General features: G+C 46.1%; 1 pseudogene; it reads left to right on the top strand.

Annotated features, from left to right (window-relative positions):
* The first annotated feature begins 1,055 nt into the window (after positions 1-1,055).
* Positions 1,056-17,859, top strand: part of LOC121554238 — a 127,650-nt pseudogene continuing 110,846 nt past the window's right edge.

Raw genomic sequence — 17,859 nt, 5'->3', positions numbered from 1 at the left:
AATAGCTTCGGCACCCAGGCTGGGGAAGTCCCCAAGACCTCTCTCTTCGGCACGTGTCCGGACATGCCACGGAGGCAATATTAGTAGTAGTAGTAGTAGTAGTAGTAGTAGTAGTAGTAGTAGTAGTAGTAGTAGTAGTAGTAGTAGTAGTAGTAGTAGTAGTAGTAGTAGTAGTAGTAGTAGTAGTAGTAGTAGTAGTAGTAGTAGTAGTAGTAGTAGTAGTAGTAGTAGTAGTAGTTGTTATTGGTGTTATTGGTGTTATTGGTGTTGGTGTTGGTGTTGGTCTTTGTTTACGGCTTACCTAGTACCTCTGGCTCAGAGCTTATGCCTCTAACGTGTAGCCTGGGTCGTTTTGACCCAGACAGGACAGGACAGGACAGGACAACGCTAGGGGTTATACAGCAACTCGCTCTAACACTCTGACATGTAGCCTGGGTCGTTTTGACCCGGTCAGGACAGCAGGTGGAGACATAGAGCGAGTTGCTCTAACACCTAGGCACTGACACGTAGCCTGGGTCTTTTTGACCCGGTCAGGACAGCGGGAGGGGATATACAGCCACTCGCTCTAACACCTAGGCTCTAACACGTAGCCTGGGTCCTTTTGACCCGGACAGGACAGGACAGGACAACGCTAGGGGTTATACAGCCACTAGCTCAAACACATAGGCACTGACACGTAGCCTGGGTCTTTTTGACCCGGTCAGGACAGCGGGAGGGGATATACAGCCACTAGCTCAAACACATAGGCTCTAACACGTAGCCTGGGTCTTTTTGACCCGGTCAGGACAGCAGGAGGAGATATACAGCCACTCGCTCTAACACCTAGGCTCTAACACGTAGCCTGGGTCCTTTTGACCCGGACAGGACAGGACAGGACAGCGGGAGGAGATATACAGCGAGCCACTCGCGCTAACACCTAGGCTCTAACATTAACCCCCGAAAATAAATAAATAAATGAATATAATATAATTTATTATTTTTATGGGAGTGGTCATTGAATCCACAATATAACAGGTTCGTGTCTCACAGACAAACAACATCCATCCATCGAAGCTATGTCGACTTTCCAGAACACAGAAAACGCAAAGGGCGATTCTCACTGCATCACTGCAGTGTTTGACATACACACGTCGGACTCCAGTCACGTAACTACTACTACCGACAATACCACCACCACCACCACCACCGTCGTCGCCACCGTGATCGGTCTGGGCATCGTCGGAGGGTCGACTCGACTGAATCTGAGCACCATCAACTTCAACGACATCTATTCTGCGTTCAATCGAGTAGTGAACAACATACCCATACTTCTCGGCTACACGGTGAAAAGCCTCTCGGTCATGCCCAACAACAAACTGGAGGTGAGACTATTTGTCGAACCCAAATATAGTCTGTTGAGGTATGAGCTGTGGCTCGTTCGGGTCGTAGGACAGGCTCTGCTCTTGTGGTTTTACCACGGTGCAGTGTCACACATCATGGTGACACACCGGGACCACCATGTGCAGAAGATACACCGTCAAGCTGTGGGATGGTGTCCCTGTGCTGCAACGTTGACCGGGTTCGACGACAGCGAGTCTTGTACTTGTGCTTTGTACTACGACATGTGGGACATGGACGTTCGTCACAGCCACGTCCGAGACCATTTGTTGACATATCGGACAAAATATCGGCAAATGCCATGCGACATCTCATCCGTGTGTAGCGGTGTCCACATGACAGATCTCTCAGATGAGGAACAGACACTTCTGATGAAGAAAGTCGCCTGGATATTTCAAGGCTTTTCTGTTGGCCCCAAACAACACACCATGATGGGGATCCGTGCGAGCCTAGGCATACCTTGTGATTTCACGAAAACCCAAAATGTTGTACCGCAAGTCTACAAGTTGACAGACTGTCAGAATGAAACACGTGCGGAGATGTTCAATTGTCAGCAAGCCGAAGAGCAGATGACATATATTCACTTGTCGAGGAAATGGTTATCTTGGGTTTCCAGCATTGTCCTCGACTAGTGACACACACACACCTACAATATTACAAGGAAATCACCAGATTCTTTTACCAAGTTAAAAATTTCACTGTAATGTCTGTACCTACAATGTGACCAATAAAAAGTTGATTTAATTTCATTTGCAAGGGTCCCGTTCACAGCACAGCACACACTCGCTCTAACACTCTAACACGTAGCCTGGGTCGTTTTCACCCCAGCCAGGACACGAGAGGACAACGCTAGGGGTCATACAGCCACTCGCTCTAACACATAGGCACTGACACGTAGCCTGGGTCTTTTTATTTTTATTTTTTTATTTTTGTTTGACCCGGACAGGACAGCGGGAGGAGATATACAGCCACACGCTCTAACACATAGGCACTGACACGTAGGCTGGGTCGTTTTGACCCCGGGCAAGAAAGGACAGGACAGGACAGGACAGGACAGGACAGGACAGGACAGCGGCACGGGATATACAGCCACTCCCTCTAACACATAGGCACTGACACGTAGCCTGGGTCTGTCTGACCCCGGACAAGACAGGGCAACGCTAGGGGTTACACAGCCACTCACTCTAACACGTAGCCTGGGTCTTTTTGACCCGGACAGGACAACGGGAGGGTTAAAGTCACCATTTTAACAGCTGTGATAGAAAAAAAATGGAGGATGGATCAACAACATTGTAGTTACTCCACCTAAATGACAGAGTGAAAAGAAGGAAGCCTGTGCAGAAAGAAAGATTACAAAACATGCATCCTGTTTGCAACAAGGCACTAAAGTAATACTGCAAAAAATCTGACAAAAATTGTCCTGAATAAAAAGTGTTATGTTTGGGGCAAATCCAATGCAACACATTACCGAGTACCACTCTCCATATTTTCAAGCGTAGTGGTGGCTGCATCATGTTATGGGTATGTTTGTAATTGTTAAGGAGTGGGACGTATTTCAGGATAAAAAAGAAACAGAATGGAGCTAAGTACAGGCAAAATCCTGGAGGAAAACCTGTTTCAGTCTGCTTTCTACCAGACACTGGGAGATTAATTCACCTTTCAGCAGGAAAATAACATAAAACACAATTCCAAATCTATACTGGAGATTCTTAACAGGAAGACAGTGAATGTTTCTGAGTAGCCGAGTTACAGTTTAGACTTAAATTTGCTTGAAAATCTATGGCAAGACATGAAAATGGTTGTCTAGCAATGATCAACCAATTTGACAGAGCTTGAAGAATTTTGAAAATAATAATGGGCAAATGTTTCACAATCCAGGTGTGGAAAGCTCTTAAAGTCTTACACAGAAAGACTCACAGCTGTAATCGCTGCCAAAGGTGATTATAACATTTATTGACTCAGGGGGTTGAATACTTATCTAATCAAGATATATTGTGTTTTATTTTTCGTCCACATTGACATTAGAGTATTTTGTGTAGATCGTTGACAAAAAATGACAATTAAATCCATTTAATCACACCAAAATGTGTATCAAGTGGTGTGAATACTTTCTGAAGGCACTGTATCTCATAAGTTGTGTGTGCATATCAATTACATGATACATTGATTGGTAGAACCTATAACTTATCAATACAAAAGCTATTTTCTCCTAGCATCCCAAGAAATTAAGGGACTTAATTATTTTTCAATTGTTGTTTTATGTCATTTTGAAAGAATTGATACTCAAGTAAACATCATCAACAGATAGTGAAATTGGCCATGAGGGTACGTATGCACACACCAGTCAGACTGTTCTAGAACGGTGCATAAGTGATTGCTGTAGCCGTGATCAATATCGAATCCACACATTTCATCAGTGTATAGGCCTAGCTGTACTGAGGCTAAAGTAATGTTTTATTTTTCAAGGATGATTTAGCGGCGCCAACAACATAAATCATTTTGGAGTTTTGTATTTTCCATCAAGTGCAGCCAGAGATTCCATCAATTAAAATATTGTTCATTTACGATCCTGTGTACATGGTTGCGGGTTTCTTTGGCTGTCTAATTGCTAAGAGGATGCCTGCTTTGGGGGGCTACAGGATGGTGTTGTATGCAACAGTATTAATGACAATACATTTTGGCATATAAACCTAACAGATGTAAGGCCTAAGCTGGGACCTGACATCCATTCTGACAAAAGCTCACATACAGGTCATGTGTATTAATCATATACATTTGAACCATTATACCTTTTCATCCCTCTCTCTACAAAATAACTATTGTTACATTTTACCCCCTTTTAATAAGAGCAGCATTTTAGACCCAGAGTCACACAACTCTGAGTCACACTTCTCCCTTAAGACCAAAAATGAAGAGAACATCTAAAGTGAATCCTTGAATCATTTATTCCCCAAGGAGCAATTTAAAAGTGAGTTGAATATTCAATATTATATTATTTAAGATTGCTATGTATTCAGTTATTTTAAATTAATGTTCTTTATCTATTGAGCTATGACCAACTATGATCAAACTATGAAGTCATGTCTATGTGTGTGTGAGAGTGATGTATCAATTATGTAAACAGTGTAATATTACTCTCTATCTCCCTCTCTCTACTACCTCTCTCAATGTATACAATGTTTCAACAGTCCTGAAAGACAATGACATCCAATTTCCAGGGAATTATTAAGATATTGTTTTACATAGTGGTAGACATCTGTGATAGGTTCACAAAACAACATCAACAACAAACTATTAGAAATGAACAGTAAACATTGCACTCACAAAGGTTTCAAAATGATAAAGACATGTCAAGTGTTATATTATCAGCTATGTACAGTATTTTAGCAATGTGCAAATAGTTGTAGTATGAATAGTAGGGGAAGATAAACAGATAAATATTGGTGGTATTTACAATATTGTTTGTGCTCCACTGGTTGCCCTTTTATCGTGGCAATAGGCCATAAATCTTGCTGCTGTGATTGCACACTGTGGTATTTCGCCTAACAGATATGGGAGTTTATCAATGTTGATTTGTTTTCAAATACTTTCTGGGTCTGTGTGATCTGTGGGAAATATGTGTCTCTACTGTGGTCATACATTTGGCAGGAGGTTAGGAAATGCAGCTCAGTTCCACTTTTTGCTTTCTCATAATTTGGTTGTGTCTAATTGTGTCGCTGTCCTGGGGCTCTGTGGGTCTGTTTGGGTTTGTGAACAGAGCCCCAGAACTACCTGGCTGAGGGGATTCTTCTCTAGATTCATTTCTCTGTGGGTGTGGGCTTTTTGTGGTGGAATGTGTGGCCATCGCTTCCTTTTAGGTGTTTGTAGAATTTAACAGCTCTTTTCTGTATTTTGATAACTATAGTCTTAATTCTGCTCTGCATGCATTGTTCAGGGTTTTGCGTTTTACACAACGTATATTTTTGCAGAATTCCCTATGCAGAGTCCCAATTGAGTGTTTGTCCCATTTTGGGAATTCTTGGTTGGTGAGTGGAACCCAGACCTCACAACCATAGAGGGTAATGGACTCTATAACTGACAGAATTATTTTTTGCCAGCTCCTAATTCGGATGTTGAGTTTTATGTTCCTTTTGATGGCATAGAAGGCCCTTCTTTCCTTGTCTGTTAGATCGTTCACAGCTTTTTGGAAGTTACCTGTGCTGTGGATGTTTAGGCAGAGGTAGGTATACTTATTTGTGTGGTCCAGGGCAAAAGTGTCTAGATATAATTTGTTTTAGTTGTCCTGGCTACTGGACAATTTATGGAGTACCATTATTTTTGTCTTACTGAGATTCACTGTTAGGGCCCAAGTCTGATAAAATCTGAGCAGAAGATCTACAGTGCATTCAGAAATTATTAACAACCCTTTACTTTTTCCACATATTGTTATATTACAGCCTGAATTTAAAATGTAGTAAATTTTGATTTTGTGACACTGCCATACACACAATACCCCATAATGTCAAAGTGGAATTTAGTTTGTAGAATTTAGTTGGAATGAATAGAATATTAAAAGCTGAAATTTCTTGAGTCAATCAGTATTCAACCCCTTTGTTATGGCATGCCTAAATAATTTCAGGAGTAAAAATTTGCTTAACAAATCGCAAGTTGCATTTTTGAATGACTACCCCATCTCTGTACCCCACACATACACAATTATCTATAAGGTCCCTCAATCGAGTATTGAATTTCAAGCAGAGATTAAAGCACAAAGACCAGGGAGTTTTTTCAATGCCTCGCAAAGAAGGGCACCAATTGGTAGATGTGTAAAAATAAATTTAAAAGATGACAAAAAAAGCAGATGCTGAATATCCCTTTGAGCATGGAGAAGTTATTAATTAGGCTTTGGATGGTGTATCAATACACCCAGTCACTACAAAGATACAGGGGTCCTTCCTAACGTAGTTGCCAGACAGGAAGGAAACTGCTCAGGGATTGCACCATGAGCCCAATGGGGACTTTAAAACAGTTACAGAGTTTAATGGTTGTGATATGAACAAACTGAGGATGGATCGAAAACGTTGTAGTTACTCCACAATACTAACCTAAATCACTGAGTGAAAAGGAGGAAGCCTGTAAAAAATAGTGCAAAAAATGTGACAAAGAATGTACATTTTTGTCCTGAATACAAAGAGTTACACTACCGTTCAAAAGTTTGGGGTCACTTAGAAATGCCCTTGTTTTCGAAAGAAAATCAATTTTTTTGTCCATTAAAATAACATAAAATTGATCAGAAATACAGTGTAGACATTGTTAATGTTGTAAATGGCTATTGTAGCTGGAAACAGATGATTTTTAATGGAATATCTACATAGGCGTACAGAGACCCATTATCAGCAACCATCAGTCCTGTGTTCCAATGGCACGTTGTGTTTGCTAATCCAAGTTTATCATTTTAAAAGGCTAATTGATCATTAGAAAACCCTTTTGCAATAATGTTAGCACAGCTGAAAACTGTTGTGCTGATTAAAGAAGCAAAAAAACTGGCCTTCTTGAGACTAGTTGAGTATCTGGAGCACCAGCAATTGTGGGTTCGATTACAGGCTCAAAATGGCCAGAAACAAAGAACAAATACATTAGAGTGTCTAGTTTGAGAAACAAATGTCTCACAGGTCCTCAAAGCCATATCAAAGACTGCCCATCTCAATATTTTATTTTTATTGGCCAGTCTGAGATATTGCTTTTTCTTTGCAACTCTGCCTAGAAGGTCAGCATCCAGGAGTCGCCTCTTCACTGTTGACGTTGAGACCGGTGTTTTGCGGGCACTATTTAATGAAGCTGCCAGTTGAGGACCTGTGAGGTGCCTGTTTCTCAAACTAGACACTCTAATGTATTTGTTCTCTTGCTCATTTGTGCACCGGGGCCACCCACTCCTTTTTCTATTCTGGTTAGAGCCAGTTTGCTCTGTTCTGTGAAGGGAGTAGTACACAGCGTTGTATGAGATCTTCAGTTTCTGGCCATTTATTGCCTGTAATCGAACCCACAATTGTTGATGCTCCAGATACTCAACTAGCCTCAATAAGGCCAGTTTTATTGCATCCTTAATCAACACAACAGTTTTCAGCTGTACTAACATAATTGCAAAAGGGTTTTCTAATGATCAATTAGCCTTTTAAAATGATAAACTTGGATTAGCAAACACAACGTGCCATTGGAACACAGGACTGATGGTTTCTGATAATGGGCCTCTGTACCCCTGTGTAGATATTCCATTAAAAACCAGCCATTTCCAGCTACAATAGCCATTTACAACATTAACAATGTCTACACTGTATTTCTGATTAATTTAATGTTATTTTATTGGACAAAAAAATTGCAAGGACATTTCTAAGTGACCCCAAACTTTTGAACGGTAGTGTACAGTCGTGGTCAAAAGTTTTGAGAATGACACAAATACTAATTTTCACAAAGTCTGCTGCCTCAGTTTTGATGATGGCAATTTGCATATACTCCAGAATGTCATGGCGAGTGATCAGATGATTTGCAATTAATTTCAAAGTCCCTCTTTGCCATGAAAATGAACTTAATCCCCAAAAAACATGTCCACTGCATTTCAGCCCTGCCACAAAAGGACCAGCTGCCATCATGTCAGTGATTCTTTCGTTAACACAGGTGAGAGTGTTAGGCCTACTGCTGCTAGGTAGCTCTCTCTCTGCTCTCCCCCTCCCCTCTGTCTGTCCTTGATTGCAGGAGTGAAGTCTGGTGTGCGGGAGTCAGGGTTCCAGCTGCAGCTCATTCACCATAATCACCTCAGCCTTTAAGACCCGGTCAAACTTTCCACTCATCGTCAGATCATAGTCAAGACAACCATGTTAGTCTCGCTGCCGACTCAACCTGTCTGTTTTCGCTCTTGTGTTTTTTGGACTGTTTATTTACTTTTTCTCCTGTGCCACAGATATTTGGAACCTGACTCCTGCCTCCGCTTCACTCCTGCCACCACCATCCTGCTCTCCACTATCGGGCCTCTCCTTTGGACTCACCACGGACACTAGGACATTACGGTACCACACCTGCCCTGACCTGGATCTGTACCCTCCCTGTAACCCGGACTTGCTCTTCCCCATTTATTGGAAACCTGGACTATTGAACATTATAATAAACCTGTTAAAACTTCTCTGGCTTGGTGTACTTGTCTGCATTTGGGTTCTATCCAGTTAAATCATAACAGTATGATCTGACCAACATGAACCCAGCAGACAGTAGCTCGGATACCACCCCAGAGTGCACTCAAATTTGGACTGCCATAGCCAATCAGGGCATTCTACTTGGCCAACATGATACCCTGTTTAAGACGATTGCTGAGGACAGTCAGGTGCTGCTTAATCAGGTTCAATTACTCACCAATCAAGTGTCTGCCCTTACTACCCCTTCAGCCCAGATCAGAGAGCCTTTTGTTCCTGCTCCAGAGCGCTATGACGGGAACATGGGAACCTGTGGTGATTTTTTGACTCAATGCTCGTTAGTGTTTGAACAACAGCCCCTCACCTACGCCTCAGAAAGAGCCCGTATTGCCTACCTTATCAACTCTACTAGCGGTTCCGCTCGTGCCTGGGGATCCGCGGTCTGGGAGAGTCAGTCGGACATTTGCAACGCTTACGTGGCCTTCACCACGGAGATGAGGAAGGTTTTTGACCACCCTGTACGAGGCAAGGAGGCTGCGAAACGGTTGTTTTCTCTTCGGCAGGGGGCTCGTAGTGTGGCGGAGATGGCAGTGGAGTTTCGGACTTTAGCAGCAGTGAGTGGTTGGAATGACGAGGCATTACAAGGAGTGTTCATCAATGCTTTGTCTGAGATTTTAAAAGATGAATTGGTGTCATATGATGAATCGCCTACGCTGGATAATCTTATTTCACTCACTATCAGGTTGGATAATCGGATTCGGGGAGCGCCGCCGGGAGAGGAGTGTTAGTTCCAAGCAACCTGTCTGTCATCAACAAACTCCTCCCTGCATCGTCCCTACGGAGAGAGCCGTGTCTTCCCGAGTCGATACGAGGAGCACTGAACCCGAAGCCATGGAGGTGGGTCGTGCACGGTTGTCCTCAGAGGAGCGTGCACGTCGTATTCAGGCTCGGGTCTGCCTGTATTGTGGAGAAGCTGGTCATTTCGTTCCTTCCTGCCCAGTTCGTCCGGGGAAAAGGGCCGGCTCATCATTTATGGGAGAAGTTTTGCTGAGCCGAGCAGCGGATTCTTCCTCTTCTCCCCGCATTCTGCTCCAGGCATCCCTCCAGTGGCAGTCCCAGAATTTCTCTGTTAGTGCGCTGATTGACTCTGGTGCCGGCGAAAGCTTTTGGATAGAGAGTGGGCTCAACAAATGGATTTGGAGACTGTTCCTATGGACTGTCCGCTGCAGGCTAAGGGTCTAAATGGACAATTGTTGACCCGCATTACCCATCAGACTGTTCCTGTTTGTCTTAGAGTGTCGGGAAATCATCAGGAGAACATTCAATTCCATATTATCGACTGCCCACAGACTCCCCTGGTCCTTGGTATCCCCTGGCTCATAAAACACAATCCACACATTGATTGGGTGACAGGTAGCATTGTTTCATGGAGCACATTTTGTCATGTGAATTGTTTGTGTTCTGCTCAGACTCCTGCCAGTACTGTGCCTCAACCTCCACTGGAGTCCATGGATCTTTCTGCTGTTCCTGACGTGTATCATGACCTGGCATCCGTTTTCTGCAAACACAGAGCTACTTCTCTTCCTCCTCACCGGCCTTACGACTGCGCCATTGACCTCCAGCCAGGAGCCCCGCTCCCCAGCAGTCGCCTGTACAATCTCTCCCGGCCGGAGACGGAGGCTATGGAGAACTACATTCGGGACTCCTTGGCGGCAGGTATTATGCGTCCTTCCTCGTCACCTGTAGGAGCGGGATTCTTTTTTGTTGCTAAGAAGGATAAGACCCTCAGACCCTGTATTGATTACCGTGGACTTAACAACATCACCATTAAGAACAAGTATTCTCTGCCTTTGATTAATTCTGCTTTTCCCCTCCTTCATGGTGCTACCATCTTTACGAAACTGGATCTACGAAATGCGTATCACCTGGTGCGCATTCGTAAGGGTGATGAATGGAAGACTGCCTTCAACACACCCTTGGGACATTTTGAGTATCGGGTTATGCCTTTTGGGTTGTCTAATGCCCCTGCTGTTTTTCAGGCACTAGTCAATGATGTCCTTCGGGACATGTTGAATCGGTTTGTTTTTGTCTATCTGGATGATATCTTGATTTTCTCAGAGTCCTCCCAGGAACATGAACTGCATGTGCGCCAGGTGTTGCAAAGGTTGTTGGAGAACAAACTGTTTGTGAAGATGGAGAAATGTGAATTTCATGTGTCTGAGACCTCTTTTTTGGGTTACATCATAGCTCAGGGGAGCTGCGGATGGACCCAGCTAAGATCTCTGCTGTCACGGACTGGCCAGCTCCCTCTACCCGCAAACAACTTCAACGATTCCTGGGGTTTGCGAACTTCTATAGGAGGTTCATCAAGGACTACAGCCGCATTGCGGCGCCACTCACCGCTCTCACCTCCATCTCACGACCGTTCGCTTGGAATGAAGGGGCCGAATCAGCGTTCGAAGAACTGAAACATCGCTTCGCCTCGGCTCCCATTCTGATGCAGCCGGACCCCGACCGCCAGTTTGTCGTGGAGGTGGATGCATCCGACACTGGGGTAGGTGCAGTGTTGTCACAACGTTCTCCTGAAGATAACAAACTGCATCCCTGTGCTTTTCTCTCAAGGAACCTTTCTCAGGCAGAGAGGAATTATGATGTTGGAAATCGTGAACTGCTCGCCGTTAAGCTGGCTCTCGAGGAGTGGCGACATTGGTTGGAGGGGCGGAACAACCCTTCATCGTTTGGACGGATCATAAGAATCTGGCTTACCTCCAGTCAGCGAAGCAGCTCAACCCCCGTCAAGCCAGGTGGGCACTATTTTTTGGGAGATTCAATTTTTTCTCTGTCTTACCGTCCTGGGTCACGCAACGTCAAGCCTGACGCCCTGTCTCGTGTTCATTCGGCTGTTGATACTGGTAGTAACCCTGAACCCATTTTGCCTCCTACCTGCAGTATTGCAGTCATCACATGTGACATCGAGGGAATTGTTAGACAGGCTCAACATCATCAAGCTGACCCTGGGAGGGGTCCTCCTAACCGGATGTTTGTCCCTGAGTCTGCTCGCTCCCAGGTACTTCAGTGGGCTCACTCGTCTCCCCTTACCTGTCACCCTGGAGTTTCGCGGACCCTTGACTTTGTGCGACGGAAGTTCTGGTGGGCCACGATGGAGGCGGACACTCGAGCCTTCATTGCTGCTTGTACGGTATGTGCACGAAGTAAAAACTCCACCCAGGCCAGCGCTGGTCATCTACGACCTCTACCTATACCCAGCCGGCCCTGGTCGCATATCGCTATGGATTTTGTCACTGGACTTCCCCCCTCATCTGGTAAGACTGTCATTCTTACGGTGATTGATCGTTTTTCTAAGTTCGCTCATTTTTTGGCCCTACCTAAACTGCCCACTGCCAGAGAGACGGCTGATATTTTGGTTGAACATGTGTTCCGCTCTCATGGTCTACCCACGGATATTGTCTCTGACAGGGGTCCCCAGTTTGTCTCCCAGGTGTGGAAAGCTTTCTGTAAAGCTTTGGGCATTACATCCAGCCTGTCCTCTGGATATCACCCCCAGACCAACGGGCAAGCCGAGAGAGCGAACCAGGAGATGGAGACCGCACTTCGCTGTGTCACTGGGTCTAACCCTGGGTCATGGAGCTCCATGCTCCCCTGGGTGGAATATGCTCATAACACCTTGACTAACGCTTCCTCTGGTTTGTCTCCTTTTCTGTGTGCTCTGGGTTATCAACCTCCCCTGTTCCCTTCCCAAGAGAGGGAACTTGCGGTACCCTCGGTGCAGTCCCACATGCGCCGCTGCTGCAAGGTCTGGAGGAAGGCCAGGGTAGCTCTGTCCCGAGCTTCGGCGTACATGCAGAGGCAAGCCAACCGTCACCGGTCCCAGGCTCCCGGTTACTCTCCTGGTCAAGAGGTATGGCTGAAGTCACGGGACCTTCCATTGAAGGTGGAGTCGAAGAAGATGGCGCCTCGTTTTATAGGACCGTTCAAGATACTGTCTATTGTTAACCCCTGCGCGGTTAAGCTACAGCTTCCTGCCTCCCTACGGGTTCATTCCACCTTTCATGTTTCCCAGATTAAGCCTGTGTCGGTTAGCCCTTTGTGCCCGCCCTCTCGTCCCCCTCCTCCGCCCAAGATCGTGGGTGGGGGGTCCGGTCTACACTGTCCGGCGACTTCTGGATGTTCGCCGCCGGGGTCGTGGTTTCCAGTACCTGGTGGATTGGGAGGGTTATGGTCCTGAGGAACGTTCCTGGGTGCCCAGGAGCTTCATTGTGGATCCTGCTCTGGTTCGTGAGTTTCATAGGTTACATCCTGATAAACCCTGTCGGCCGCCAGGTGGCGTCCGTAGAGGGGGGTACTGTTAGGCCTACTGCTGCTAGGTAGCTCTCTCTCTGCTCTCCCCCTCCCCTCTGTCTGTCCTTGATTGCAGGAGTGAAGTCTGGTGTGCGGAGTCAGGGTTCCAGCTGCAGCTCATTCACCATAATCACCTCAGCCTTTAAGACCCGGTCAAACTTTCCACTCATCGTCAGATCATAGTCAAGACAACCATGTTAGTCTCGCTGCCGACTCAACCTGTCTGTTTTCGCTCTTGTGTTTTTTGGACTGTTTATTTACTTTTTCTCCTGTGCCACAGATATTTGGAACCTGACTCCTGCCTCCGCTTCACTCCTGCCACCACCATCCTGCTCTCCACTATCGGGCCTCTCCTTTGGACTCACCACGGACACTAGGACATTACGGTACCACACCTGCCCTGACCTGGATCTGTACCCTCCCTGTAACCTGGACTTGCTCTTCCCCATTTATTGGAAACCTGGACTATTGAACATTATAATAAACCTGTTAAAACTTCTCTGGCTTGGTGTACTTGTCTGCATTTGGGTTCTATCCAGTTAAATCATAACAGAGAGTGTTGACGGGGACAAGGCTGGAGACCACTCTGTCATGCTGATTGAGTTAGAATAACAGACTGGAAGCTTTAAAAGGAGGATGGTGCTTGAAATCATTGTTCTTCCTCTGTTAACCATGGTTACCTGCAAGGAAACACGTGCCATCATCATTGCTTTGCACAAAAAGGGCTTCACAGGCAAGGATATTGCTGCTAGTAAGATTGCACCTAAATCAACCATTTATCGGATCATCAAGAACTTCAAGGAGAGAGGTTCAAATGTTGTGAAGAAGACGTCAGGGTGCCCAAGAAAGTCCAGCAAGCGCCAGGACCGTCTCCTAAAGTTGATTCAGCTGCGGGGTCGGGGCACCACCAGTGCAGAGCTTGCTCAGGAATGGCAGCAGGCAGGTGCGAGTGCATCTGCACGCACAGTGAGGCGAAGACTTTTGGAGGATGGCTGGTGTCAAGAAGGACAGACTGATATTCTGCAAAAGGTACAGGGATTGGACTGCTGAGGACTGGGGTAAAGTCATTTTCTCTGATGAATCCCCTTTCCGATTGTTTGGGGCATTCGGAATACACCTTATCCGGAGAAGACAAGGTGAGCGCTACCATCAGTCCTGTGTCATGCCAACAGTAAAGCATCCTGAGACCATTTGTCACACCCTGGTTCTGGGGACTCTATATGTTGAGCCAGGGTCTGTAGATTCTATGTGTTTTGTGTTTTATGTTAATTATCTAGTTGTTCTATTTCTATGTTGGTCAGAGTGGTTCTCAATCAGAGGCAACGAGTGTCAGCTGTTGCTGGTTGTCTCTGATTGGGAACCACATTTAGACAGGCTGTTTTCCCACAGTAGTTGTGGGATCTTGTTCCGTGTTGGTTGTGTTTAGACCTAGTACGTCACGTTATCGTTTATTGTTTTGTTTATCGTGTGATACTTAATAAAGTAAAGTATGTTCGCTCATCACGCTGCGCCTTGGTCCTCATCCTTCGACGATCGTGACAGAAGATCCCACCATACCAGGACCAAGCAGCGTGTCCAGGAACACACGCAGGAGGTAACTCTAGTGGATGTCCTCCTCGGTTGGGGGCAGATTACGGAGGAGGAGGCCGTCCGGTACCGGAAGGCTATGAAGGGGGAGACCCAGGCAGGAGAGGAGCAACGGCGTCAACAGTGTTGTCGGCGGACGGACGAGAGGCAACCCCAAAATATTTTTAGGGGGGGGGCACACTGCATGGGCGACGGGGCAGCAGGAGGCAGCTACAGGGCGTATTGGGAGGTTAGGTGAGGAGGCCACCAGGTTAAGGGGGCTATTGGTCCAGAGGGAGCAGGAGTTAGTGGTTAAGAGGGAGGAGCTACTGGAGGCGATAAGGGAGAAGGAGAAAGTAGAGGCACGGCGAGAGGAACTGTGTAGGCAGCTGAGGGAGCGGAGGGTTATGAAGAAACCCAGTCCCGCTCCTCACACCAAGCAAGTGGTGTGTGTCACCAGTCCGGTCCGGCCCGTTCCTGCTCCCCGCACTAAGTTGATGGTGCGCGTCGCGAGCCCAGCCCGGCCTGCTCCTGCCCCTCGCACCAAGCCTACGGTGTGCGTCGCCAGCCCGGCCCGGCCTGTTCCTGCTCCTCGCACCAAGCCTACGGTGCGCGTCGCCAGCCCGGCCCGGCCTGTTCCTGCTCCCCGCACCAAGCTAATGGTGCGCGTCGCCAGCCCGGCCCGGCCTGTTCCTGCCCTTCGCACCAAGCCTACGGTGCGCGTCGCCAGCCCGGCCCGGCCTGTTCCTGCTCCTCGCACCAAGCCTGGGGTGCGCATCATCAGCCCGGTCCGGCCCGTTCCTGCTCCACGCACCAAGCCAGGGGTGCGCGTCGTCAGCCTGGTCCGGCCCGTTGCTGCTCCACGCACCAAGCCAGGGTTGCGCATCGTCAGCCCGGTCCGGCCCGTTCCTGCTCCACGCACCAAGACAGGGGTGCGCGTCGTCAGTCCGGCACAACCCGTGCCTGGGTCACCGGTGCCTGGTCAGGTACCGGTCAGCTGCTCCACACCGGAGCCTAAGCAATCCGCTCCTACGATGTCCAGTCCAGCTCCAGCCAGCGGGGCCAGACCGGACCAGGGGCGCTACGGGGGAATTGTTGGAGGGTGGTGGTCAAGCCCGGAGCCGGAACCGCCTCCGAGGAGGAATGCCCACCCAGCCCTCCCCTGTTTGGTTTATGTTTAGGCTCGGTCGCAGTCCGCGCCTTTGGGGGGGGGGTACTGTCACACCCTGGTTCTGGGGACTCTATATGTTGAGCCAGGGTGTGTAGATTCTATGTGTTTTGTGTTCTATGTTAATTAACTAGTTGTTCTATTTCTATGTTGGCCAGAGTGGTTCTCAATCAGAGGCAACGAGTGTCAGCTGTTGCTGGTTGTCTCTGATTGGGAACCACATTTAGACAGGCTGTTTTCCCACAGTAGTTGTGGGATCTTGTTCCGTGTTGGTTGTGTTTAGACCTAGGACGTCACGTTATCGTTTATTGTTTTGTTTATCGTGTGATACTTAATAAAGTAAAGTATGTTCGCTCATCACGCTGCGCCTTGGTCCTCATCCTTCGACGATCGTGACACCATTCATGTGTGGGGTTGCTTCTCAGCCCAGGGAGTGGGCTCACTCACAATTTTGCCTAAGAACACAGCCATGAATAAAGAATGGTACCAACACATCCTCCGAGAGCAACTTCTCCCAACCATCCAAGAACAGTTTGGTGACGACCAATGCCTTTTCCAGCATGATGGAGCACCTTGCCATAAGGCAAAAGTGATAACTAAGTGGCTCGGGGAACAAAACATCGACATTTTGGGTCCATGGCCAGGAAACTCCCCAGACCTTAATCCCATTGAGAACTTGTGGTCAATCCTCAAGAGGCAGGTGCACAAACAAAAACCCACATATTCTGACAAACTTCAAGCATTGATTATGCAAGAATGGGCTGCCATCAGTCAGGATGTGGCCCAGAAGTTAATTGACAGCATGCCAGGGCGGATTGCAGAGATCTTGAAAAAGAAGGGTCAACACTGCAAATATTGACTCTTTGCATAAACTTAATGTAATTGTCAATAAAAACCTTTGACACTTATGGAATGCTTGTAATTATACTTCAGTATACCATGGTAACATCTGACAAAAATATCTCATAACACTGAAGCAGCAAACTTTGTGAAGACCAATATTTGTGTCATTCTCAAAACTTTTGACCATGACTGTATGTTTGGGGCAAATCCAACACATCACTGAGTACCAATCTTCATATTTTCAAGCATGGTGGTGGCTGCATCATGTTATGGGTATGCTTATCATCGCCAAGGACTAGGGATTTTTTTAGGGATAAAAATAAATGGAATACAGCTATAAGCAGACAGAATCCTAGAGGAAAATCTGGTTCAGTCTGCTTTCCAACAGACACTGGAAGACAAATTCACCTTTCAGCAGGACAATAACCTAAAACACAAGGCCAAATCTACACTGGAGTTTCTTACCAAGAAGACAGTGAATGTTCCTGAATGACCGAGTTACAATTTTGACTTAAATCTACATGAATATTTATGGCAGTTCCTGAAAATGGTTGTCTAGCAATGACCAACAACCAATTTGACAGAGCTTGAAGAATTTTCAATAGAATAATGGGCAAATGTTGTGCAATCCAAGTGTGGAAAGCTCTTAGAGACATACCCAGAAAGACTCACTGCTGTAACCGCTGCCAAAAGTGCTCTGCAAAAAATATCTAAAAACATCTTCTCACTTTGCCATTATGGGGTATTGTGTGTATATGGGTGAGACAAATAATACGTTTTGAATTCAGGCTGTAACACAACAAAATGTGGAATAAGTCAAGGGATATGAATACTTTCCAGGCCAATATCTCTATACTCAGCCAGGTGGTGGAAGAATCAAGTCTAAACCAATTTAGTAAGGTGTGGAATGCTAGTACCTGGACCAAATATTTTAAGTTTGGTATGGATAGTCCTCCTACGTCTTTCCCTATTTATAAGTTTGTAGATTTTATCCAGGATCACTTACCTTGTCATATACATTTTTAAACCGAAATATGAATTTTATCCCAATAGCCAGAAGGGATAAAGCATTGAACTACAGAAATTCAGCCGTTGCAATATGTTCATTTTGACAATAGATATTCTGCTGGTTAAAGCAACTGGAATGTTATTCCATCTACTGATGTCGGATTGAATTGATTTGAGCATTCTGTTAACGTTTCTGGCAATGGTTTTATCTAAGGAAGGAAATAAATCTACTCCCAAATATTTAAAATGGGAAATGATTGGGATTGCTTGAGTAGAGATGGAGTCCTCTATCGGGGTCTTGAAAGACAGTAGGGCTGATTTGGTTAGATTACTTTTATAACTTGAGATGAAACTGAATTTATCTATGATCTTTAATGC

This window comes from Coregonus clupeaformis, chromosome 39 (genome assembly GCF_020615455.1).
Source record: "Coregonus clupeaformis isolate EN_2021a chromosome 39, ASM2061545v1, whole genome shotgun sequence".
NCBI lineage: Eukaryota > Metazoa > Chordata > Actinopteri > Salmoniformes > Salmonidae > Coregonus > Coregonus clupeaformis.
This window is presented reverse-complemented; position numbering and strand designations above follow the sequence as displayed.